This window comes from Vidua chalybeata, chromosome 1 (assembly GCF_026979565.1).
Source record: "Vidua chalybeata isolate OUT-0048 chromosome 1, bVidCha1 merged haplotype, whole genome shotgun sequence".
Taxonomy (NCBI): Eukaryota; Metazoa; Chordata; class Aves; order Passeriformes; family Viduidae; genus Vidua; species Vidua chalybeata.
In genome coordinates this window covers 8015739-8042316 of record NC_071530.1, presented here as the reverse complement: position 1 = coordinate 8042316, position 26578 = coordinate 8015739, and the positions used below count along the sequence as shown (strand labels likewise).

The window sequence follows — 26578 nt, the reverse complement described above, 5'->3', positions numbered from 1 at the left end:
GGAAGGAAGGAAGGAAGGAAGGAAGGAAGGAAGGAAGGAAGGAAGGAAGGAAGGAAGGAAGGAAGGAAGGAAGGAAGGAAGGAAGGAAGGAAGGAAGGAAGGAAGGAAGGAAGGAAGGAAGGAAGGAAGGAAGGAAGGAAGGAAGGAAGGAAGGAAGGAAGGAAGGAAGGAAGGAAGGAAGGAAGGAAGGAAGGAAGGAAGGAAGGAAGGAAGGAAGGAAGGAAGGAAGGAAGGAAGGAAGGAAGGAAGGAAGGAAGGAAGGAAGGAAGGAAGGAAGGAAGGAAGGACACACACTGATGGAGGGACATAGAGATTGAGGGAAGGAGAAAAGGAGGGAAGGAGGGAGTGCCTCTTGCTGAAGCCACACGGCATGACCCTTCTCTGCAGCCCGGTGTTCTGGTGCCAAATCCCTTTTAGAGATTTTATCAAGGGATTAAAAAGCCCTGGATCACATCTCCTGTCTCCTGCATCCTCCTGCTCAGAGGAGGCCAGACCACACTGGGTCTTTCTTGATCATGTTGTTTTCATAACCCAACACCAGAACATCATTATTTTCTTCCTATTGGATGTGTATGAGCCATTTCCTTTCAATCTACATGCTTACAGATAATCTCACCATGCTAATTCAAGATGTGTCTTGCCCTTTGTCCCGTAGGTATCATCTTGGTTTTATTACACATTGAAACCCGACTTTGACTTGCTTGGTCACAAGAAAAAACACTCCTGTTAATTCCCGGTTAGAATATCCTACTGGGAACTTGAATAGAGTCTATGGAATTCCAAGGAAATAACCCAGGCTTTTCACTCTGGACTTCATTGGTTTTAAGTCAAGAACACACAACCAAGTATAGGCAGGTTAATGACAGCTAGAGGAAAAAAATTGCACTGATGAGATACAAGATACATTAACCACAAGACTGTTTTGGTTTTTTTTGTTTTTTTTTTTTTTTCTTTTTTTCTTTTTTTGCCAAAGACTGTTTTTTTTTTTCTTTTTCAATGAAGAAAAGCCTAAAGGAAAAGCTCTGCAGTGGGAGTGTGCAAACCACAGCACCAGCTGCAGAGGTCTGAAGAGATGATCATCCTCTCTCCTGCAAGCCCATCCCAGTTCTGAACCAGAGTTTATCCCATTACATCCACCCCATGAGCTGCCAGCAATGAATTAGATGCCTGAAATGGGCTTTTTTTGGGGATGAGAAAGTTTGGTCTGGGGATTTTGGCAGGTGAGGTGACACACTACTGCTCTCCTGTGGCAACGAACTCCATGGGACTGCTGTGACTAATTCCCATGGAACATCCTCACAGTAAGGAGCCCACCTAGGTGAGCCCACATCTCCCAAAAGTAACCCTCAAAACTAAAAAGTCACTGAAACAAGGCCAGTCTGAAGGTTGGTTGGGTTTTCAACTCCAGAATTCATTTACGGATGAGCCTGCATGGCAAGAAACCCACAGGGATTTCTGAGTAATACAGTAAGGAACAGAATTTCCTCTCTTGATTCAAATAGATCATCCTGTTAAATCCAGGCAAATGATTCCTGATGGTGGTGATGTATGAGAGTGGAGTCTGAACCTCCAACACCTTTAGTTTTTAGCACAAGATCCTGTATTAGTCACTCAACATACTGTGATTCCTCCCTTCCATCCCTTTTCTGTGGTTCCTTCCTGATGGAGATGTTACCATCCTTTTCTGTATCAGGAATTGTGGGGAGGGATATTTTGTCCTTGAGATAGACACAGCCCATCTAAGGGCTGCTGGCTTCTTTTTCCTTCTTCTTTTCTTATTTTAGCTATTTCTCCTTTGGCTGGAGAAACCCTCCCTGAGGCAGGAGAGTTTTTCTTTCCCAGGCGTGCCAGGCGTGTTCCCGGCCTCTCGCTGCTCTAATTATTAGCAAGAGGACAAAGGGATTAGGAGACATGAATGGGGTCATCTTCATCTGGGAAAAAAAAAATTAATATATCACCTCTGAAAACCCCAGGCCAGGGTGTGAAAGCACGACTTGGACTTGATGGGCACTGATGGCAGTGCTTGACTGGCCAAATGCTGGCAGATGCACTGTGCCCCGAGCAATGTCTGAGCTCATTTCCCACATAAGCACTAATTTACTGGAGAGAGAAAAGAAAGGCATCCCTAGAATCATTGCATCCTTCAGTACTCAGGAATTTTCCATGTGAAATTCCCAGGTAATGGTAAGAAGCAGGAAACGTCTTGTGGTGAGTTGGGAGAATGAACTAACATGAGATGAAGAACCAGCACATCCCTTCTTCTTCTTCAGTCTGCTCCAAATCCATGCTAAAATGTCCTTCTTGCAGATCCAGGCTGCCCAGAGAGGGTCCCAATCTATGCTGAAAATGGAGATTTGGTCTTGTGACTCAAACCCAATTTAAAGGGGAAAAATTAATGCAGGTGAAGATGTAGCTGGAACCACAGCAGTAAATATCTACTGGGTCATCACTACTGGTTCAGGTCTGTGGAGCCTGATGTCCTCGTGCTTTCTTTCCAGGTGATTTATTAAGAAGAAACCCATTTGCAAAATATTGCATTTTTTTTTTAAGAGTTGATCACTTTCAATGGGAAAGGGCATAGCAGGACACAGAAATCAGAGATTACATGAGGTCGTTTCATCATGACAGGCTGCTGCCAATTCCTGAGCTCAGACTTTATCCAAAAACCTAGAAAACTGTGTCAAGCTTGCTGTAATATTTAACCCCCTATGGAAAACACTTGTTCTCACTGCTGCTGTCTTAACTAGGACCAAACTAGGTTTTGGTCATAGTTATCCCTAGCTCCAGCGTGGCAAAGGCACCTACTCAAACTGCTGTGAGCATCCTTCCAGGAGGAACACAGGCAATGTCCTCCCCATGGCAAAGGATGCTGAGGAGAGGCCAGCTGCAAGTGTCTGTGGGCTGGAGCACATTGTTCTGAGAAGCAGGGCAGTAATGATGAGGCACCTTCCTGGTTGTGTTATTTCGAGGAGCCTGCGTTGTCAGAGCGAGGCTGTTGCCAATTAATTGCTTTGGTGATGGGATCGAAGTCACAGCCAGTCTGGGGCTTTTCCAGCCTTTGCCATTTCAGCAACCAGCACTGGGTCCATGGAGCTGGCAAGTGAGTCGTGAACAGATGCTCAGGAAAATTGGATCATTTACAAAGTGTTTACAAATACTTCCTGCTGGCCCCTCGCCAGTTTTGCCATCCTCCCCACTTAGAGAAAACATGCATGTATGTCCCCAGCCGCTGTCCTCTGGGTCCTTTCTGATGGGATTGGTGCTGAAGGCATGGGGGGGGGGCTTTGCAGGGACTTGTGTCCTCCTCATTACCCCATCCACAAGGAGAAATGTCACTTCCACAGCCTGGATGGGGAAGTGGAGGCAGCCACCGGCACTATAGGGTGCAAAGCACATCCCTGGTTGAAGACATTTTGAAATAAAGATACAACAAGTGGCTAATTATGTGCATTCAACTAAATAGTAACTGGAGGTATTTCTCCTGTGCTGTCACATTTAGCAGCTGCACACAGTAACTTTGGGTATCCTGATCCAGGGGAACACCCGAATACCAGACAAGAAGGATTTGGCACGTATATTTAAGGTGAGATAAACAGTGATGCAAATTATTCAGGGGCCCTAAGTATAAGCAAGGCATGGAGCTGTTTGAGCAGGTTCAAGGGACTCCGTGAAGATCCTCTGAGGGCTGGAACACCTACTCCTGGAGACAGTCTGACACAGCTGGGGTTGTTCACACTGAGAAAAAAGGGCTCTGGAGAGAGCTTGGAGCCCCTTCCAGTGCCCTGTGTTTCAGACAGTGGGCTGTGAAAGAGCATTGTGAAAGAGCTCAAGCAGTGCCCAATCTCTGTGTGCTTTCAGGACAGGCACATCTCTGAGCTGAGCCCTGGGAGACACTGGCAGGGGCAGGGCTGTGCTTCTGCCCCATCCCAGACATGTCCTGGAGCTCGTGACACTTTTGCCCCAGTCACACAATATTTGGTTATAGGTTAAACCTTCTGCAAGGGAGAGCAGGGCTCCTCAGGGCTGGCTGGGCTGATGCTGCAAGGGAGTTAACGGGGATAAAAATCACCTCCTTCCTTCAGCTGACTTCATAGTGATGCTACAGCCTCCCTAAGACAAGCAGCAATGCTGATACAAGTCAGCGTGCACATTGCAAAGCCTCCAGGAATAAAACTTGCCCCTTTGCAGGCACCCACTGATCCTGCCCAAATATCTGCTCTTTGAGGCCCCGAACATTGCTCTGAAACACAGATTTAACCTGACCAAGGGGCTCCAGAGCAATCACCATATCACACCTTTGTCCTCACAGCTCTTTTCTCCAGCTTGCCTTTCTACCTGCCAGGAGCAGCCTGACACAGGTGGCCAGGCAGAGAGCATTGTCATCAGCTATTAAAACTCCTGCTTTAATGGGAAAACAAGATTTTTGGCTGGACTTGCCTTCCCTGCTTTGTGCATCCCTGCCCGGAGTCCATCACTGCTGCGACCGCAACGGCAGAGGGAGCACACGCCGCTGCCCGCCGGCCCCCGCCGGCTTTAGACCCACAGCTGGCTTTTCATTTTAATTTTCTAGCAACACAGAGCTGGACTAGACCCGTCCATCACCCCCGCTGGTGATTTTTCCCTGACCAGCACGGCAGGCTCGTGGGTAGCAGCAGGGAAGAGCTTTGCTTTGGCGGCGTGAGAGCAAATCCTGCAGCGCAGTTGCGGTTTGCTCCCCGGTAAGAAGCTTGGAAATATTGATCAGGGCTGGTGAAGAGATGTGCACAGGAGAAAGAGCACAAGATTTGGGGATTTAAAAGTGATATAATTGGATTTCTGAATTAAACACAGCGAGTGGGAAGGTCAGCAACAAGATGCAGCCACAGGCTCAGGTTTTCTCAGCCTTAGCCCGGGTATCCAACATGAGACCATCCCAGATGATGTATCCTGGGGAAAGGGTGTGTTGAGCAAATGCTTTTGGGAATTTCTTTGCTGATAAAGAAAAGGTGGCATTGCTTCCATGTGCATCATGTCAGGCTGTTTTCCCTGCAGTGGGATGGCATGGAATGGTGGTGCACCTGGTTGAGGCTGGTTATTCTTTCTTTATGGGAAGTGATTTCTGGTTTCCAGGGCTGGCCCATAGCTGCACTTACCAGTGCTTTCTGTCACTAAAATAATTTAAAATATTTAAAATTTGTAGGTTTTTATCTCTTCTCCTTTTTGTTTGTATAAATACTTAGACACATCTATTTATGTCCTACATCTCCCCTTATATAGACCTCAGGAACCACCCTGGTCCTACCTTTACCCTCAGGCTCCAAAATCTGTCCCCAGTGTAAGGGACAAGGCCATGCACCAGAATCTCCACCTGAAGCTGAGACTCTCCAAAGCATCACCCAGGTTCAGGTGGGAACATTTAGCTGTTAAACTCAGTGCTTATATTTAGGTGTAGGAAACTTACTAATCTTTTATTTGCATTTAAACATTTGGAGAGACTTGGGAGCCCCCAAGGAACAAAAAGCCTATGTTTTGCAAATTACCCCTTGTAGTTTTCAGGTATGGAAACCTCCCCAGGGGTTTCCCCACTCCCGGGCTGCCTCTGGCCAGCCGATTTACTGGCCATGTTTCCATGGAAACAAAAACTGGGTGGGTGAAAAAAGGGGGGAAAAAAGTTCCTGTAATAGGTGGCATTTTCCAGTTTGGAAAGAGGGTTTTTCCCAGGCTGGACTACTTCATTTCCAGGATGTTTTTTTTTTTTTTTCCCAGGAGAGAAGAAGGAAGGGCACGCCCTGATGTGGAGATGGATGGGCAGCAGTGGGTTCCCCAAGCTGCCTGCTGCATTCAGAGCAGCAGCACTGGTCTTCAGGCTTTAATGTTGTGATTTATGGCCACTTTGCAGCTATGGAGGTGTCAATCTGGTTAAAAAAAAGCATTTTCTAATGAGTGGGGCAGGACAGGGGGGCTGCCCCATCCTGGTTGAGCCCACTCAGTGGTGTGACTTTAAGGGACGGTCTCAGCAGCGATAATTCCTCTCTCTGTCTGTGCAGACATTTAATGATGCCTCTTCGCTTTATAGCTCACTACGAGGCTTCATTAAAAAGCATCTGCAAAGGCTTTGAAGTCCTTGCTGGACATCTTGCACCATCATTGAGAGCAGTCGTAGCAACACCATCCTGGGCTGGCACAGAGGCTCTGAGTTGTGATGAAGATATCAAACCCAAGGTGTACCGCAGCCAGCTCAAAGCAAACCCGAAATTACAGCCTCTGCAGGGAGAAGTGACAGCCCTGCTACAGAGATCAAGGATTTATGGAGATGGGGCAGCCAGATCTCTCTCTTGCATCCTGATAGCTGATGTGACACATCAGGTGTCAGGGTAGCTCCTATTCCTCAGAGGTTAAACAAGTCGTACGATCAGGAGGGGCTGACATGTTGGTCCAGGCGAGGAGTGAATCATTAAGTTGTATTCCCAGGGCTGAGACAGGCAGCAGCAGCTCAGTGAGGTTTACGTAGCCTCAGGTGAGCTGTACGACAGGAAAATACACATCTGATGTGAGGTTAGGTGCTCTGAATTGTGAAATGATAATCAGGAGAGCTGCTTATTGCTGAGTCAGGAGGGAGGTTCTGTCGCGAGGTGCAGGGTTGTGGTTTGGGCTGGGCTTTTCTGGATGTTTGTGTGTGTGCTTGTACAAGAAATCTGTAAATGTATTTCTTATAATATTTCAGACCTTTTTTTTTTCCTTTAGGGTTCTTTTTTTAAATAGCCTGCTTCACTTAAAAACTAACTTTTTAAGTGTCACAAGAGGGAGGAAAGAGGATTTCTTGATGGGAATTAGGGCAGCTCTTGGCTCCGTGTAGAAAAATAAGACTGGTTTCATGTTCAGGGGCCCCAGCAGGAGGAACACTGGGGATGGACTGTGTCCAGCATGGAGGAATGATGTTATTTAGACATCATCAATGAGAGAGAAGAGATGCAGGAAAATTTGCACACATATCTATTTACACACAAATATTTATATATATATATACACACATATATTTGTAAAAATGTACACATATATACACATATGTAAATATATACATACATATACATTAAAAACATCAGCATTTTATAGAAATGCTTTTATAAAAATGCTTTTATAGAAATTTTTATATAAATGTTTATATAATACCCCCATTTTATATTAAAAATTATATATATACACACAGACATACATAATAGACACACACAGAAGGTGAGTGTTAGCATTTTTACCAGGGTGTGCATACTTGGGGGACACCTCTGTCCTGGGGCTGCTGAGATCATTCCTGTCCCTCACTGGGGATATTTGTATTTACCAGAGCTGGGAAATGCTGCCACTTCTCTCCTGCCTTCTTCTTTACACAGCTGGGCTTCCTAACCCTATTTCTCTTCCCTCAGCTCCTGTCTATTTGCTTCAGGAATAGGATCAGGAGGTTTTGGGAGTGGCTCATAGAAGGAGAAACATCACCAACCCGAGCATCTCATGCCTACAAACCTTACCTTGAGGACTGTGGGCACTGGTAAGGTCAAGGGGAGGAACGAAGGTCTCATTTTCACAGGTTTATCCCTGCCCAGCCACAGATCCAGGCTGGAATGCTGCTCCAGCGAGGAGGGGCAGGCAGGAACTGCAGCACATATGGCGAGCCCGGCCCCACGCTGCTCCAGAGCTGTGAGATACGGAAGCACAAGGGCACTGCCATGGAGAAAATATCAGCTCTGGGCTTTGGCTAGCTCTGGGAGTTTCTATTCAGAGCCACAGCATTACCTGAACTAATGGCTTGTCACAGAGGAGAGGGTTTGTTTACAAACCCTTCTCCAGAGGGAAGAGAATGATGTCAGTTATCGAGGAGCATGGTGATTGCAGCAGCTACTCACAGCAAATGGCTTCTGCTTTCGGGGTGATTTCAGGAGCTGAGATGATGGGAGATGCAGCAGGGGCCCCCAGAGGAGCCTGGGGATCCTGTATCACGAATTTGTGGTGTCTTCTGTCTCCTTGATGATGTTCAGAGAATGTAATTTCCTTTTGCTGAACACAGTCCCTCTCCAGCTCCTCATGCTGGGCCCCCTGAAACTCTCTCCAGCCTTGTTTTTCCCTGGGTGCTAGGAGCTTCCCTGATTCCCATCAAGAATCCTCATTCCCCCATCTTGTGACACACAAAAAGTTAGTTTTCAAGTGGAGCAGACTACAATAATTTAATTTTTTAAAAATGCAAACAGCCAGCTAAAATATTAAAGTAAATATATCTGCTGATAATCTCCATTCCTTCTATTTGAAAAGCTGCTCCTAGTCTGCACAGTTTACCTGGGTAAAGTGAGTTGTCTCCAATTTCATTGCCAGAGCATCAAGAGGAAGTTTCATTATTCTAATTTAGCATGAAAATACATTTAAATAGCATTTCATTTTGCCCTTTCACAGTATTAAGTAACTGCAAGAATCTTTTCAAGAGCAATTGCCCACAGCTTTTTTTGTGCAAATATTCTCTTTACAAAAGTCTCATGATAATTTGGGAGAAGCAATAGGGGAAAAACATGCTTCAGTGACAGAATAAAGGAGGAATCTAGTGTAATACTCAATACAGTGTTATTTATCCTGTAGCTAATTACAATCATAATCTGCTGTATAAGGGAGGCATTTCAATGTCAAATTTCATAAAAGAGATTAACTCTCAAGGAAAGATGAAGCAACGGGGGTCAGGGAGTGTTACAAGAGCCCACCAGCACTCAGGGTCCCTCTGCTCCTCCAGGGGAGCCCTCAGCTCAGTCCCAGCCACACCCCCTGGGCACCAGGATTTGGAACTGACTAATAAATATGTTTGGTTAGCTTATTAAAATCATAGAATCATAGAATGATTTGGGTTGGAAGGGATCTTTTAAGATCATCTAGTCCAAGCTCCCTGCCATAGGCAGGGACTCCTTCCACTATCCCAGGTTGCTCCAGGCCCTGTCCAGCCTTGCCTTTGACACTTCCAGGGATGGGACACCCACAGCTTCTCTGGGCAGCCTGTGCTGGTGCCTCACCACCCTCACAGTAAAAGATTTCTTCCAAATATCTCGTCTACAAGTGTCATTTTTCAGTTTGAAGCAATTACCCCTTGTTCTTGTCATTCTCCTCATCTTTCTTATAAATCCTCTTTCTTCAAGTATTTAAAGACCCAGTAAGGCCTCACTGGAGCTTTCTTTTCTCCAGGCTGAACAGCCTCAACTCTCCCAGCTTGTTTTCAGAAGAGAGGTGCTCCAGCCCTCTGAGCATCTTTGTGGCCTCCTCTGGACTCACTCCAACAAGTGACAATGTCCTTCCATGCTGGTGACCCCAGGCCTGGATGCAGCACTCCAAGAGGGGTCTCACAGGAGTGGATAGAGGGGGACAATCACCTCCCTTGACCTATTGACCATGCTGCTTGTGATGCAGCCCAGGGTGTGGTTGGCTTTCCGGGCTGCAACTGCACATGGCTGGGTCGTTCCATTTTCCATCCATCAGTGTCCCCAGGTCCTTCTTGGCAGGGCTGCTCTCAGTCCATTCACCCCTCAGTGAGTATTGGCAGAGGGGATTGCAACAGCTTGCACTTGGCCTTGTTGGACCTCATGAGGTTTTTGTGGGTTTATTTCTGACATAATTGCACCAAAACAACAATTATGAAATGTTTCAACATCCAAAAAGTGAAATTTTGTCAAAACATCTGACTGACATCTCTTCCCCGTGGTCAGCAGGGGAGTCACTGGGCAGCAGGTTTACAGGAGCAGCTGTTACTATTCAGCAAAAGCATTTTAAAAACCAGTGCCACAGACCTCCTGCATGAGGACCCTCCTCTGTCCTTCATTTATGGCTGTAAAATTTATCCTGCTCCCCCTAAGGTTAGTGAGTGGTGATTTGCTGAAACTGCATGAATTATCAGGTAATAACTCAAATTGCTTGTCCTGGAAAAGAGGGACTCAGTATCAGACTGGGTATTGCTTATGCAGGCAGAGACCAGAAATATTCAGGTAACACCCGTGGTGTTTTCCTGTCACTAATGAGAATGAACTGCATGCTATTGGTTGCCCATCAGGTTTTCCAGGCGGGAAATTTGCTCATAACCTTTTTGACATGTGCCTCCAGAAGCTGAGTGAAAAGGATCTAAGTCCCAGTAATGCTGTCTCTGAGAGGGCTTGTTCAATTAAATCTTCCTCAATATGTCAATCACCTGATAAATGTAACTGCTCTGGGCTTGGGAAGAGCAAATCAACAGGTTTAAATGGTCCAGGAAGGGCTGGATCACAACAGCTGGTGAGTGGCCACACCACCGAGGGGACACATAGCCCAGGCTGAGAGCAAACCAACACAAATCCAATTTCTGGATGATGAATGTCCTCTGAACTCTAGCATAAAACGAAGCACTTATGCTCCTTGGGATGATGTACCTCATTCCAGGAACTGGAGTAAAGTTTCCAGGAATTACACTAATTTGTTGAGCACTGATACTGTAGTGACCTTGCAGGTGACCTTGGAAAAGAGCACTGGCCCTGTTTGTTGTTTGTGACTGAATTGCAAAAGGTAGCTAACAGCTCCTTTCTCCTGTGGATCTGGCTCTGTGGATTGAGAGCTTGTTGGAATAAGGAATGTTATGGTTTAGGCACAGAAAACACCAGGTGAGTTGGTCCCTGCATGTGCCAGGGCTGCATAAGGCAGAGGAATAATGATGATGGACCAGAGAAAACCTAGTTTATAACACAGCTGAGTAATTAAGAAGCATTTGCTCCAAAAGCTTTAATGTGTGCAATTCCAGGCAAGCAAAATCCTTGTGAAATCACATATTCAAATGCTGCCTGTTCTCCAGAGGGTGAAGCCCTGCCTGTGCCTCCCTGCACCGTCGCGTCTCTGGGCTCTACCTAAAAATAAAACCCTAAGCACAAAAGAACAAACCCCCTGCTGGCAGCCTGGCACGCAGGCAGGGCACAGTCGCTGCCAGGCATGCGGTGTCTTTGTCCTTACAGGTCAAACCTGGAACCGAGTTAAGGATGCCAATCTCCAGATCAGCTCTCGGAGTCACAGCTCCCTCCTGCCTGTCTCCTGCCTGGCAGCCCATGACCAGGAGCTGTCCCTGGACCCGTGCCCAGGGGGCTCAGCCCTGGGATGGTACCAAAGCCCAGCACTGAGGTCAAACCAAGGTCTGAGGGCATCACTCAAGGTGAGAAGTGCCCTCTCCCCTTCACCACCATCACCAAAGGAAGCAAAACACCAAAGGAAGAAAAAAACATTTTCTTCACCTCTAGGCCCTGCAGCATTTTCACCCACACTTGTTAAAGTGTGTTTTGCTTTGAAAACAAAATTAGTGAGAGACTCCAAGTCAGAAATACAATTTATTAGGCAAAGTGAAAAAGAAAACAAAATACATGCAATAATGCAAAAGGAAAACCACTAACAGAGTCAGAATACAACCTGACACTCTTTTCAGTCAGGGCATTGGTAGCTGTCCAAATTGGAATGGAGGCAGTCCTCCTGGAAATCCAGCGGAAAAGCCTGAGTCTGGTGTCCCAAAAACCCAGATTATATCCAGTTAGGAATGCTTGGCTCCTCCCTCTGGGCGGAGCATCTCACAATGGGACGCTGTAACTTTTACCAGTCATGCAGTGACATTCAATAGCCTGTTATCAGCAGAAGTCTCCCGGGAGGGAGAACTGGTTGTGGAAGAGATAAGGAAAACTGCCCACTTAACAGAAGAGAACTGCCATACAGATGGTGAATGGAATACATCCTGTCTTGCAATCTGGGACACATTGCAAGACCTCAGCTTCAGAGCCAGCCCAGGACAAGTGGAAACAGGAGCTTCATGTTGCCAGCGCTTTCTACTTGTGCTTGTCCCTTGTGCTTGCCCAGGGACCAGAGTCTGTTTCCTCAGGAGGGTGTGGGAGGGAGGTTGGGCTGGGGTCTGATCCCATTTGTATCCTCCTACTTGCCAAAATCCGGGATAAACCGCTTCAGTCCCAGCACAGCAGAACTAAAAAAGCCATGTCTGAGCTTTCAAAGTGGAAGTCACCTGCTCTCAGGTGATGTCCTTTCAATGTCAGGACCCTGTTCTTAAGTCCCAGCTAGCACTTGTATTTTGTTAAGCACAGGGAGATAAAAAGGAAATAAACCAAACCCCTGTAATGCAAGATTGATAGAAAAAAAACCTGAGCACGTCAAGGTTTCATATTACTCCAAGTCATCACATAAACAGTGCACCATTAAAACAATGGTTTTAACATTCATGGGAAAGTTACCTCTCACCCATCCTCTCCCCCACCCCTGACTCCCAAGGCAAGGACCTGAGAGTTTACAAATAAAACCCTAAAGGAGAGAAATTTTGACATTGATTCCAGCAATTGGGATTTCTAGTATGGCTCAAAAAAAGTGTCAAATCTGTCACTCAGTGCTTACAGGTTATCCTCTGTGAGCTCAGGCATGAGCCTGGTGTGTTTATTAAACCCATGGGCTGGCAGAGGAAATGTGTCTGCCTGAACTGCAATACAGTTGATTTTCAAACGGTTGGTTTAAAACTCTTTGTCCTGGTTTAGTGAATTACTGAACACCAGGATAAAGTGTTCAAACACAGATTCCTGTGTCTTGGTACCAGGTGCCTTGCAAATGGCTCTGGTCACTTCAGCAGGCACTTAGGGCTCTGGGCTGGCTTTTTCTGGGTGGTGTAGCATAGCAAAATAAGATGCTCTTGTGTTCCTCTGTGAGTGTATCTGTCTAGAGGGATAGACGTGTGCTGTGTAAATATATGTGTCTTAGATTTAAATACGTGGGGCTGGCTTTGCTCTGCAATGCTCAGTGACAGCACCTGCCCTTCCTTGTGCCCTTTGGGGTCCTCTCCTGCTTATCTGCCCCAGCCCAGCACTGGCCCTATTGTTTCCCCCACTTCCAGTGCCACAACCCTTTCTTTTCCCCATCTACACCCAGCTGGGAGGCCCAGGAGCAGGAGTTAGTCTCTCTCTCCAGAACGTTTTCCCACTTATTTATGTTTCCCTCCTGCACAGGGAGATCCCACCAATCTCTGAAAGATGTATGAAGTTATTTGCTTGAGCAAACTGACAGCAGCCTCTGGGCTAAACTTTTGATCCGTCAGTTTTTTGCCACCTTCAAAAAGCACTGCTGGCTGCAGGCAGCAGCCATCCTGTGCTGAACGGGACCAGCACCACTTGCCATGGGCAAGGAGAGCCAGCAGAGGTGGAACTGGAGCTCCATCCTCTTGCTTGGCACCCCCAGGGTCCAGGTGTGGGTGTCTCCTTCCTGGCATAGGGGGATGCACCAGAAAAAGCACTCAGAGGTTCTGCTGTTGAAGCAAACCAGAGCTGTGGGTGACCTTTTCTTCCTTCAGTGACTCTCTTGGTGTTGTGCTTCAGGAGACCACCTCCTTCTCCTGCCCTCAGGCAGGGGAAAAGTAGGAAAGTGTCACCTAGTTCTGTCCACTTTTTCTAGAGCTTGTTGGCAATACTTGTGGCTGACTCTCCAGTGAAAGGTGTTTCTCAGTGCCTATCATCATCTCATATCCTGAGGCTTTTCCACGCACTCACAGAAATTCAAAATGATCACACTGAAGCCTGCATTATTTCAACATTTACACTTTGGGACAAATACCTTAAAAATATGTGACAGGGATAAAACTGCAGGGATGGATCCAAGCACAGAAGGAAGGAGATGGAGTGTGGAAGCTGTAAGGTAAGAAGGCTCCAAGTCTACACTGGATAGCTGAAATTTCCCACCCCAGCTTCTGTAAATGCATGTAGATCATCATGCTGTGAAACTTTGTTCCCTGAATAAATGGGATGAACCAGCACAGATGAAACCATGGGTACTGTGCATGCACAAGGGTAAAGACAAGCACATCCATCACCCAACTGAGAGGCTGCATGCTGTACCAGAGAGACACAGAACATGGGTAGGTTCCACTCTGGGCTAAACCATGTCCATCACAGACAAATCTTCTGAGTGGGATGTAGATGGAAGTCTGTGCAGGGTATTCCCAGTGGTACCATTCCTGTCTGTGAGCACCACAGCATCACCAGAAAACTTTCCTGGAATGAAGCATGGAGGACAAAGACAAGGAAGGAAACTCTGCCTGCCAAGGGGTAAATGTCATCCCTGGTCCCTAAAAGGACAGAACTTGAGCTGGCACCTTGTAGTGACCCTTGCTCATCATTCTCAGTTGAGGCCTTTGAGATGGCCCAATTCTGAAGTTGTTTCTCAGTCTCTGTTGCTACAACTTTCCCCATTAATATTGCAGATGTGTCTGGCTGAGAAGCAAATGAAAACAGCAGCTCTGTCCACAGCTGGACATCCAACTCCACACTTAAGGGTACAATGAGTAGCCTGATTGTCTGAGATGTGGAGCATCCAAACTCCTCACAGGGTTATAGAAGGAGATCGACATATCTAACAAAAAATGAGCTTTCTCACTGTCTCACTGGAGAATTTTAAGCCCAATTTGGCTGTTCACAGCTGTGCAGGAAAATCTGTAAATCAAGAGTTACTTCAGGCAAGATTTAAAATGCTCTAATTGCCTTTTGGATTTATGACAAAAGTACCACGAGAGACAAACGGGTTTCAGTACTCCACTGGCATAATTTAGGGAAAAAATATAGCTTTCCTTCTGTAATAAGTCATTATTGCATTAGATTTAGTGTTCACACTTTCCCCATTAATATTGTAGGGCATGTAGTTATAGGACAAAGGGGAATGGCTTTTAACTGGAAAAGGGCAGCTTTAGATTAGATGTTGTGAGGAAATTCTTCACCATCAGGGTGGTGGGACCCTGGCACAGGTTGCCCAGAGAAGCTGTGGATGCCCCATCCCTGGAAGTGTTCAAGGACAGGTTGGATGGAGCTCTGAGCAACTTGGGATAGTGGGAAGTGTCCCTGCCCATGGAAGGGGGCTGGAAACAGATGATCTTTAAGGTCCCTTCCAACACAAACCCTTCTGCGTTTCTATGAGATTAATCCCAGCTCAAGTATTCAGTTTCCTCTGCTGGGTATTTCAGTCCTCTATAATTTTTTTGAGTGAGAATTATAAAGCCAAGTTAAGTAAGTGCACATAAATTATGGAAACAGCTGTATGAAGTACAGGAGACACTAAATTCAGGCTATTAAAGACATTTTCTGTTCTGTGCCTGGATGTAACTCACCAGCTTCGTATGAATTGAATTTCGGGCAAATGCTCACAACCTCAATTTTCTAAAGGCCCTGTTTTGGGGGCAAAATGCAAAAACAAATGATGCATCACAAATATAAACAAGCAGGGATCAGCCCCGGACGTGGGAATGCACAAATCTCTTTGCTGCATTAACCTTGTGTCTGAAATGTGCTCAGCAAGGAGCCACGTTCTGGAAATGGGAAAGAATGAAACTGGATGTTATTCCTCTGGAAATAAGAGCCATGGGGAGAGATTTTTACCTGTTTAGAAATAAGACCATGACATTTCTGTACAGGTTTTGACGGCTTTTCAAAAAAGTTGTGTTATTGGGTGGTCTGCTTTGTATTCCCTGCATTGATGTGCATTGCATTTGGCTTCAACAGCAACAGTGAAGTTGCTGGGGGATGGGTCCCTTTTTTTAAAGATAATTTCTTTTTTCAAATATTCTTGAAGTGTAGCTTGTATTAAACTGGGTAATAATTAGATAGTGAAAATGCTTCTATCTAATGCTTAGATTATTACAAGTGCCTGAGGCAATTCTTCAAGGTTTATAACAGACATAGAAATCAATGTTTAATGTCAAAAGTGATCCTGGAAGGTGTTTATTGAGAGTTATTTTTTAATATAAAGTGTAAAGATTAAAAAAATACTTTTATTCTTAGTTTTACTTTAGTGGTGACTGGGGGAAAGGTGTGGTATCATCAGGGAGAAGTATTACCATAAAAGCTTGGTGTCAAGCCTTCTTTCAAGATTCTTGATCCAAAATACCAGTTTAAACCAAACCAAGTCAATATATTTAAAGTCAATACCCCCCTGGTTGTTCTCACATTACACAGATTTCTTAGAGCTGCTATAAACCAGCACTAGACACTTTCATCAGTGAAGCTTCATTACTGAGCCCTGTAAGAATCTGTCCTTTTGAGAGAAATTTATGGCGGGTTTGGGCTTAACATCCATTTAAAAATCTTGTTGTACAACATGGTATGAAGACTGTTTTCCTGCTGCTAGGATAATACACTGAGGAGCAGCTGGGACAGCAAACCTGCTTCAGCATCCTCTGCCACCCTTCACTCTGCTGTTTCACCCTTCCCTTTCCACCCTCCCCTGGGTTGGAAGAGATCTTAAAGATCATCCAGTTCCAACCCCCTGCCATGGTCAGGGATGCCTTGCACTGGACCAGGTTGCTCAGAGGGGAATCATTTGGAATCATAGAGATGGGAACCAGCCACCCCAGGCTGTCTGCTTGGGGGCACAGAGCTGGCAGAGCTGCCCATTTATTTCCCTGTAGGTACCCAAGCTGACACCAAAAGCACTTGTTTCATCCCACTGTCCCTGCACAGGACCAGGATCACAAGCACACATGGAGTCACTTACACTGGAGACAGCCGCAGCTAAGTGGGGTAATCCCACTTCCCAATGTCCAAACGATTTAATAGAGATGAAACCCAAGAGACATTACTGAAATGAGATAAATCTGGGCAGAAATGATTGCAACAGCGTTTGGGGAATGGAAAAACAGCATATACCCTGGCAGATCCAGGGTCGAGAGAAAAATGTAGTTCTCTGGAGAGTCCTGGGTAAGAAAAAAGTGAATGATGGCTCCACAAGCCATCAGTGCATGCTCAGACCCCATCCTGAAAGTGCCTGGGTTGTACCTGTCTTGTAAAGCACAGCTTTGGATGCAGGTGACTTCCCTGGGGGCTGCAGGAGTGGGATGGACACACTGGACCCTGGGTGCTTTCCCAACATTTTCACCAGGCTGAGGGGAGACTGGGAATGGAGCTCACCCCTTCAGGGGGACTTTGCAGGGCAGACTCTTACCTGTGGCATTCCCAGCTGCTGCCCAAAAACTGAGGAGTCATCTGCTTGAGGAGCTTTGGAGTAGGGGCATCACCCCCTAGAAGCATCCACCTCTCTCCATGGTTGTTAGGGCAGCCTGAGGGACACACTTGGGTGTGACATTTGCAGTGTCCATGTCCACACCTGGGCAAGGTTTCCCAGCTGTCTGCTCACACCCAAGCCACATCAGCAGCCCCAGCTCAATAAGGTGAGAAAAAGGCTTTCCAGGGATGGTGGCTGTAGGTCAGGGAATGCCTTTTATCCCAGCTGGAAGGGTAGATGAGGTTGTGTTAGAGCTGGAAAGGCAGAGGAGGTGTGTTGCACCCTCGCTTTCCTTCAGATCTGAGAGGTGAAGACCCCACAGACTCACTGCTGTGTGCAACTGCCCCAAGTAATCTAATGAAAAACACTATTTCTCCCCACAAACTTCCCCTCATTCAAATGCTTCACTAAGGATGAGCAATAGCTGCCACTACAGCAGTGTTTTCAACACAGTGGGAAGATTTCAAGCTCTCCTCAGGGCAGTGAAGCCCAAAAGGTATGAGATCATGACAGAATTACCTGCCTTTTCCCAATACATTGCCACACACTTTGCAAACAGAGCTAAATGTGATTTGGGCTCCAGTTATCAGCAAGAACATACAATGGAGAGATCAGAAAATGTCTCCTGGTGGAAGACATCAGGTTAAAAAAGGAGAAGATGCTTGAGGAAGGATGGAGTTAAAGATGATTATAGAAAAACCAGCAATTTGTGATGGAGGTGTAAATCTCCAGGTGCAAATCAGCACAACCTTGTGGATGCTTGTGTTTGCATTAGCCAGGGGTCTGCTCCCACGTGTTGGATCAAACGTGGCTCAGTACAGGGGAATAAGAAGTGAGAGAGAACAACTTCCTCCTCTGAGGGAGAGCTGGAATGCAAAATATGTCTAAAATAATACACTACCCAAGTAGTCTTTCAGCCTTTCCCAAAGGAAAAATACACTTCTCTACAAGGAAAATGCCACATATCTCTCTACAGCCCCAGGAAAAGAATGAGGTCACATCTTTCACTAATGCTGAAAGAGAGGGATTTTTTTTTTTTTTTTTTGTGTGTGTGTGCACTGTTTCATCCCCTTCTAGTAACTTGACATGCCTCACTGCAATGGTATCCTGGTGTTTATCTTATTTTGGGCTTCTTACAAAGAAAAATTCCCATTCTCACTCCATGTAAATCCTGCATCACCAAGGCAATGCTGCTATTATGGAGGAAATGGGTTTGCCCCTTACTTCTCTCAGTGTGAGTCGGGAGCAGCTCTCCCTAAGTTAAAAGGTGAAAGCTGTCCCACTGACTCCAGCTGCAGAAGGGTTTCTTGCCTGGGAATGAGGGAAAAGAAGCCAGCTTCATAAACCAGATTTTGGTCTCTTTACACAAGGACAATTTGTAATAAACCCTGTGGCTAACATGAAGTTATTGCAGATTTGCACTGGCATGAATGAGGTCAGAAACCAGCCCGGGGTGGCTGGGATAAGGCGGCACAGAGGTATTGGAGCAGAGAAATTTGGAGTTTGCCTTTCTGCAGCCCCTAAACGATCTCAGTGCGGTGACACCCTGCCTTCAATGTATTTTGGGTCAAATTGATGAGTGGCATGGCTCAGGACCATGCACACCTGACATGGAGCTTGTTGGAGCAACCGTGTGCTAATTAGAGCTGTCTGCTCAATGAATTTAGCTTCAACTGCTCACAGAGTGTCGGCAGCTAGATTGGGATTTCCTCAAATTGATTTGTAATTTGAGGTTACTCAATTAATTTTTTTTATGATTTTTTTTTATTTTTGCTCTTTCTTAGTCGCACAAGTGCTCGAGTCCCTGAATCTGCCCCTCCTTGCTTCAACAGGTGCCAGAGATCCCCAGCTGGGTGCCCTCTCCAGCATCACAGCCCTAACCTGGCAACCAGTGGGCCAAACCTCCCAAGATTCACCATCCATTAGGAAAGAGGTTACAAACAAGCAGGATGGAGGAAATTCAACCCTTTTTTTTTTTCCTTTTCTGGGCCACACAAGCCTTGCCCAAGGCATTATTCATAGAAAAATTAGGCTGCTGCAAGATTCACTGGCAGGGTGCAGAATTTAAATAGAATTTTCTCTTGTCCCAGTTACACAAAGTCAGCCTGATTGTCCCATTCCCTATGCTGGTGTAAAGTGGAAGTAATTCCAGTCCTGAGGCTGGGATTTACAGCTCACTGGAGGGACAGATACCACAGGAGGCATCACATGGCAGCTGCTCCAGGCAGCAACTCTCAGTCCTGGTGAGCTGGGTCACAGACTCATAGAATGGTTCGGGTTGGGACCTTAAAAACTGTCTGGTTCCAACCCCCTGTCATGGGCAGAGACACCTTCCAGCAGACCAGGCTGCTCAAAGCCCCATCCAAACTGTCCTTGAACATTTCCAGGGATGGGGCATGCACAGCTTCTCTGGGCAACCAGTTTCAATGTCTCTCCACTCTGATAGTGAAGAATTTCTTAATACTATCCAATCTAAATGTGTCCTCTTTCAGTTTAAAGCCATTCCCCCTTGTCCTATCACTACCTGCCCTTGTAAACAGGTCCTCACTGCATAAGCAGCACTTTCCTTCTGATGTGAAAACTGACATGGATGCAGTTCAAATTTAATTTTTTTCAAGCATTTTTCTGTGGCCTAGCTTTGAGTACCAGCATGTTTGGAGGCAGGGAATGCAGAAGGTGTATGAGTGAGTGCTGCAGAATTGTGACCCTGCATGGGTAATATTTTATCGTGTTCACCTCCCACTACTTCTAACATGGAGCAATCAAAGGACCAACTTGACTTTCCAGTCTTTCAAATCTCTCACTGCTTTGAGGTTCACAGATCAGAATCATTGCTCTGTAGTGGCAGTTTTGTGACAGGCAAATCTGGCTGATTCCGGGGAAGTGGTGCTGTCCCAAAACAAATGGTGTTCTTTTAGGAATGGCTTGGTTCTGGGAGTGAAACTGTGGCTCCTGTTCAGAGAGATCTTTTGCAGAAGCTGAGCCCAGTGACTGGAAGAGCTGAACCCTGCAAAGTGATGTGAATCCTTTGCTGCTGCTGCTGAGTCCTGGCCACTTGTTCCAGCACTCAAAGTCAGCCATCTGCTGGGGGGAATATCTGGTGCATCCTGCGTTCAATGATCTTCCCTTTCTCCTTAGGATTGTCCTCCAAAACACGTAAAATACCCTGGAAATAGTGCCAGGCTTCACTTGCCCACCCAGGTAGCATGGCTCATCATTTATGCACTTAAAAAACACCAACACAAACACTTCTGTAATATTATGGGATTTTGATGACAAAGATGTTTGTTCTGGTTTCTGTTCAACTTTGTCCCCGAGTGGGGAAGAGCCCAGAGCTGTTACTGCCTGTGGCTCTTCCAAGAGGGAGCTCAGACCCTCAGCCAGGCTTCCCTCCTCTTGACTTGAGATTTACAATCAGAGCAATTCCTCTGACTTCAGAGAGCTGCTTCTCATTTCCAAACATATGCTTAGGAATATAATCAGGCTTACAAATCTCCACTGACAGCAGAACTGAGTGCCAGCTTCCCTTAACAAGTAATGCAAAACACTGCTGGGGGGGGGGTGAGCAGCCCAAGCCTGCTACCCAACGCTCAACAAACCCCAAAGTGAGCACAGTCATGGCCTCCTCTTTGAAAATTAACATTTTACGAGCAGGATTGGAAATCTGTGGGTGCTTTGGTACTGTGAGAACGTGATATACCTGCAGAAAGGTGGTCTCTGTTATTGTGGCATTGGTCTGCTGCCTGTGGGGTAGAGGTGGGCATAGGGCAGGAGGGTCTCTGTAAATTAACCAAACCCAAGGGAGAGATAGTGTGGCCTTCACCAGCAACACCCAAAGCACAACTCATAGGAGGTGAGGGCTTCTCCCAGCCACCCTTGAGCAGCCCATTTCAGCTCCAAGTGCCAGCAAAGGATGTCTCTGTGCTCATTCTCCCACAGGAGAAGCAGATGCAGAAATAAATGCCTGATACTGCTCAACATCACGGTGCTCCAGACACATCTCTGCTGATGGGAATCATGGTGACTGTCAATAAACTGACTCATCTGCTGCCTGGCTGCTGCTGAAGCTGGAAGAAGCAGTGCTCAAACTTTTGTCAAAGCTGCAGACACACTAAGCAGGACTTAGCCCAGTGTTTCCACTTTGGGCTCTATGTGTGAGTGAAGCAGAGGTGAGGTTAGCAAAGACTGGTGCCACTGGAATGGTGTCTGGGACACTGCTGTGGTGATGGGAGATGTCACCAAGAGCTTACAACAGACCAATGCTCTTCTGCACCAGCAGCTGGAGGTCGAGGAGGGCTTCATATGGGCAGCACAGAGCCCAGGCTCATGTAGATGCCCACATCCAGACACCAGCATTTACAGATCCAGTTTTTTCCAGTTGTCCCCCTGCTCGTGTTGTTCCTCAGAAGACTGTTCTGACCATTTCTTACCTTTCTGACCATTTCTTCCTTTAATGCCTGGCCACTGTTCCCAGCCTCCCTGGTGGTGCCCAGCTCCAGAACAACAAGTACCCATGTTATTCAAAATTTGTGAAAAAACCCTATGGAAATGTTAAATCACCCACGTGAACCTTAGGAGCAATGGAGTGGTTCTGCTCTGTGCAAAGCCTCCAGGAAAAATTCAAATCCTCCAGGACCATTCATGGTGGGTGGACATCCATTCAGTCGAGGCTCGCTGAGGTAGGTGCAGCACTAAATGCAGCACAGCACCACACGAAACCCGAGGCTGAGCTGGCAAAATCCATGCCAGCTCTCTGGATGGCTGCTCCCTGGCTGCACTGGCACCGTGCCTCTCACCTGCATGAGGCCAAGCACATCAGCACCTCCAAAAGGACCAGGGCTGGCGGCACCAGGGTGGTGGCTGGGTGACCGGACATCTCACCGCTCCCTCGGGGCACCCCGTGGCCCACCCGGCCCTACTGTACATCCCTCCCTGTGTCCCTCTCTGCCCCTCTTCTCTGCAGAGGAAAATGGAACTTGCCTTTTGTCTGGCAGGGGTCAGACAGAGCCGGTTTGTTCGATAAAGCTTTAACGCTTTGTGAACACGCAGAAAAGCTCAACCCGGGGCCCTTTGACAATCTCCATTGTTTTGCGCCTAAAAAAAAAAGAAAAAAAGGAAGGAAGGGGAAAAAAAAAAAAAAAAGAAAGGCTGGTTCGATTTAAAACACCAAGTTCATGGCATTTCAAAGAGAAATGATACACAGTGTATGGATTTGTGTGATACGGGGAGATAAAGCTAGGAATAAAATGCCAGGCAGGAGCATTACAAATGCTGCTCTCGGGGGTGAGCCTGGTATTTTGCCATCTGATTATTTTAAGTGGTATCCGTCTCTGCAGCAAAATCTCTGGCATTAGCTTCACATCCCAACTCAGCGTTTAGGGCAAAGTCTGGGAAAGGAAAAGGTGTGAAAAAAGATGATGCCCTAATGTCTATGGTGCCTGGGAAATGGCACGTAGATGTGTGTACGGTCCGCTTCAGCCACACTGGGGTTCATTGTCTGCAAAATTCATAAGCCACGTAATGCATCAGTTGCCAAGCAAAGCTGGGATATGGGAACCCTCCCTGCAGTTTATCTAAGGACTGAAATAAAATAAAATTAAAAAAAAAAAAAAAAAGTGGACTCCTGAAAGTATCATATGAGCTGGCACGGAGGCCAGTTGATTGAATATTTCATTTATTGAACGTGCGGTTGCCAAAATAAATAACTCGAACAGGAAAGCAGTAGTCAGGAAATTGAATGTGGTTTTTTTGTCTCTGGCGAAGTTTCCCTTGAGTGATTTCCTTTGGAGGCTGCTGCTGCCCGCGGAGCGCATCCCGCTCCTCCGGCTCCGGCGGCAGCCCAGGCACCGGCGGCGTGCTCCTCCCAGCCAGCCTCCATCCACCAGGAGAACAAAAATGTGTCGTTTCACTGTCCTTATAATGCACAGAGGAAATAGGATTAGGTCCAAATAGCAGCAAGGTAAGTAGGATTAATAGCTGGCTTAAATAAACTCTGCCGTTCCTGACAAGGCTGCTGGATATTGTTTCCGCCTGGCTGTGCTGCGTGCCAGGCAGCGCTGCTGTGCCCACGAGGTGCACGTGGAGATAAGGCTGGGGGGGATTGGGAATTTAGACCACTTCGCGGGATATTTTTTTCCTTTTGTTTTTGATAAGAAACACGACTTTTGCTGTTGTGAGACGATTAAAACTCCTCGTGGGAGAGAGGGGAGAGAAGGACGGAAGGGTGAAGGGTTGAAAGGACGGAGACATGGAAGGATGGAGGGATGGGGAGAAGGAGGGATGGAAGGATGGAGGGATGGAGGGATGCAGCCTTTGTGAACGCCTCTTGCCCCCTGGCGTCCCCTCTCTGCAAGGACAGCCGGGGCCAGGGATCCTGGGGAGGGGACCGGCGACACCGGGGAGGGGGCCGGGGACACGGGGGAGGTCGCCACGGGCCGTCTCTATCTCTTATCGCCTCTTTCCTCAAAACCTCAACCAACAAATCCAGCCAAACCGACGCAGGCGACACCCCCGGGCAAAACTTGTTTCGCCCTCCCCAAAACACCTCCTAAAAATAAAGATCCTGCCCGGTTCCTCAAAGGCAGTTTGAAGAGCAGGAAGGGGCGGGGGGGGGGGGGGGGGGAAGTGTAAAAAATTGAAAGAGTTGGTTGCTAGGAAGGGAATGTGGTGGCTTTTTTGGCATTTCTATCCTCTTTTGCTTAGTCTCAGTTTCAGCTGGCAGACTAGGATCTATATGGTTGCCTCCATTAAATCTATTTCTCATTGCAGGCTGACAAGATTTTAAGAAAGGTTCCTAATGACCGATACAGGTTGGCATCGCAGCCGAGTTTTGTAATTAAACGTTACTGAGCAGCGGCAGTAGCTGGGGATAAATGTCAAGGCGCTTCTTTTTTTCTTTTTCTTTTCTTTCTTTTTTTTTTTTTTTCTCGCGATTTTCGGAGGAGAGTCTGGATAAGTCACACGGAAATTGCAACTGCCAAAACAATCTACCAGGAGCACATCAATAAAAATAACTTCCACATACTTCCCCAGCGAGCCAAGGAAATGACACTTAGTGGCTGTCGATGCTGAGGAGCTCCCAAATCCCCCAAAAACCTGCAATTACCAGTGGCCCCGGCAAAAGCCCCGTCCCGCTGCGGCAGGACCCGGCGCGCTCAATGCAGCCTGCACTCGTTACATTGAATTTTACCGAGAAATGATGCTCGGTTGGCAAACTGACGGTAGGGAAATAAAAGAGGGGAAAAGAGAAGTATAAATGCGAGAGTTTTCGTCTGCGGGGGGAGAGGCGTCAGGGCAGGAGAACTGTGGTGACAGGGAGATGCGGGCACTGCAATGGGACGCTCGGGAGGGCCCTCAGCTGGGGGTGCCCAGCCGGTCCCGGGTGCCAATCCCTGCCCCTCTCACCCAAACCCGCCGTGCTCTGCCGAGGTGGGACCAAACCCAGTCAGCCAACTTGCCTGATGTTTGTCTTCCCGTCTCTCTTTTGACTTTCTTGCTTTTTCTTTTTGATTTTTACCCTTCCCTTCCCTTCCCTTCCCTTCCCTTCCCTTCCCTTCCCTTCCCTTCCCTTCCCTTCCCTTCCCTTCCCTTCCCTTCCCTTCCCTTCCTTCCCTTCCCTTCCCTTCCCTTCCCTTCCCTTCCCTTCCCTTCCCTTCCCTTCCCTTCCCTTCCCTTCCCTTCCCTTCCCTTCCCTTCCCTTCCCTTCCCTTCCCTTCCCTTCCCTTCCCTTCCCTTCCCTTCCCTTCCCTTCCCTTCCCTTCCCTTCCCTTCCCTTCCCTCATTCCCCCATCCCCTCTGGAATTCAGCGCCACCCCCGCTCATTCTGCGCGGTGTCCCCGCTCCGTGCTCACCGCGCTCATTCCCGCAGGAATCTCTCTCCTGGCTCTCTGCGCGGCTGCGGAAGCAGCGCGGGGGCTCCTCCCGGCCCGTGGGAACCGCGCAGTTTCCGCCGCTCTCCGCGCCGGTGGCCGCGGCGGTGCCGGCACTCGCCACCCCCCGGCACAGCCTCCTCCCCGCGTCGGGCTGCGCACACGCGGCCCCTCCGCGCCTCGCCCCGGGATCGCCCCAAAACCTCTATTAATTTATTTAAAAGCGCATTAAACCATCTCCCGCGGCCGGCCGAGCGCGGGGCCGGGTTCATCCATATGCATGCGGAAAGTTTCGCGGCGGCAGCAGCCGGGGGGTGCAAATTGCGAAGTTAAATATTTGTTTTTAATTTTCTGGCTCAAAAATTTTAACTAAGAGGCAGGATTCCGGCCGCTCTAATGTGCTTGCATAAATGGCTTTGTTATTACTACTTTCCTGCTAAAACAACATTTGCTTCTCGCCCTGACACACGGTGTTTGGAATGCGGGCAGGATTTGCCATCTCGGATGGAAAAGCCGAGCGGAGTCACCGCGGCCGGGGCCGCCGCGCAGCCCGCCCGCGCCCGCGCAGAATTAACCCACCACGGCCCTCCGATTAGCTTTTAATTAGATTTCCTGATTATACACATGTTTAAAGGACAAGATTGCGTGTTTATGGAGGGAGATTTCCTCAAAAGTCTATTTGATTAAACGTATTTACAATAACTCCGGTAGTTAAACATTGTCACATTTTAGGGGACGGTTTAATGGAAGTGTGATTTTCAGACGGGAAAAAGTTGCAGAGAATGGCGCGCTCCAGCCTGCCCCGGGGCTTGGATTTTATTATTTTATTTTATTTTATTTTATTTTATTTTATTTTATTTTATTTTATTTTATTTTATTTTATTTTATTTTATTTTAAATTTTTATTTTACTTTTTTTTTTTCCTGTCTTCTTTTACCTTCTTTTATTTCCATCAGTCATTACAACCAATAAACCACGGAACCCAGGGCCGGTGGCCCTACAGCCGAAAGGGTCTTTGTAAAGGGATCCCCGCGGACAGGAGTCCCCAGGCCCCGCGGAGCTCCAGCGCGGAGCTGAAGGTGCGCACCCGCGGCCACAGCGCGGCTGCTTGCGCGGGAGAGCCGGGGGGAGCCCCCCGGGCTGGGGGTGCTGCTCCTCAGGGCACAAACCCCTTTTCTGCGGAGCAGGAGGGGCTTTAATTTCTTTTAATGTCAAAAATTTTCCTTTCTTTATAATTTTTTTTTTTTTTGGGCACCACTTCTCACTATGATTCTCCCACTCCTGCCCCGGAAAGGTGCGGGGCGGTGCGGGGCAGCGCGGTGCGCAGGGACCGGGGCTCACACCGCCCGTCCCGTCCATGCGGAGCCGGGCACCGGGCCCCGGTGGCGGCACCACTCTGCCCTGGGCTACACACGCTCTTCCTCCTCCTCCTCTTCCTCCTGCCCTCGGGATCCGCAGCTCCTGAGCCCTCGGCGGCGGCCGGCTGGGTCAGGTCCTGCCAGGGGCACAGAAACCACTCTGAATTCCCACCCCCTGACACTGCTGTGACATCCCAAACTTATTGATGCGACACTGCTGTGACATCCACCAGTTAATTTTTTTTTTTTTCTTTTTGTAATTTCCCCTCTAGGTGTATAATTTCATCATGGAGAAGACTTTTTACCTCTTTTTATTTATTT

At 47.5% G+C, this 26578-nt stretch overlaps 1 long non-coding RNA gene across 1 annotated transcript; it reads right to left on the bottom strand.

The window, feature by feature from the left end:
• Positions 1–22668: 22668 nt before the first annotated feature.
• On the bottom strand, positions 22669–25013 carry LOC128797802 (uncharacterized). The gene is made up of 2 exons (XR_008434240.1): positions 24882–25013; positions 22669–22944 (listed from the first exon to the last, which is right to left on the bottom strand). It is a non-coding gene; the product is annotated as an uncharacterized LOC128797802 (long non-coding RNA).
• Positions 25014–26578: the final 1565 nt, after the last annotated feature.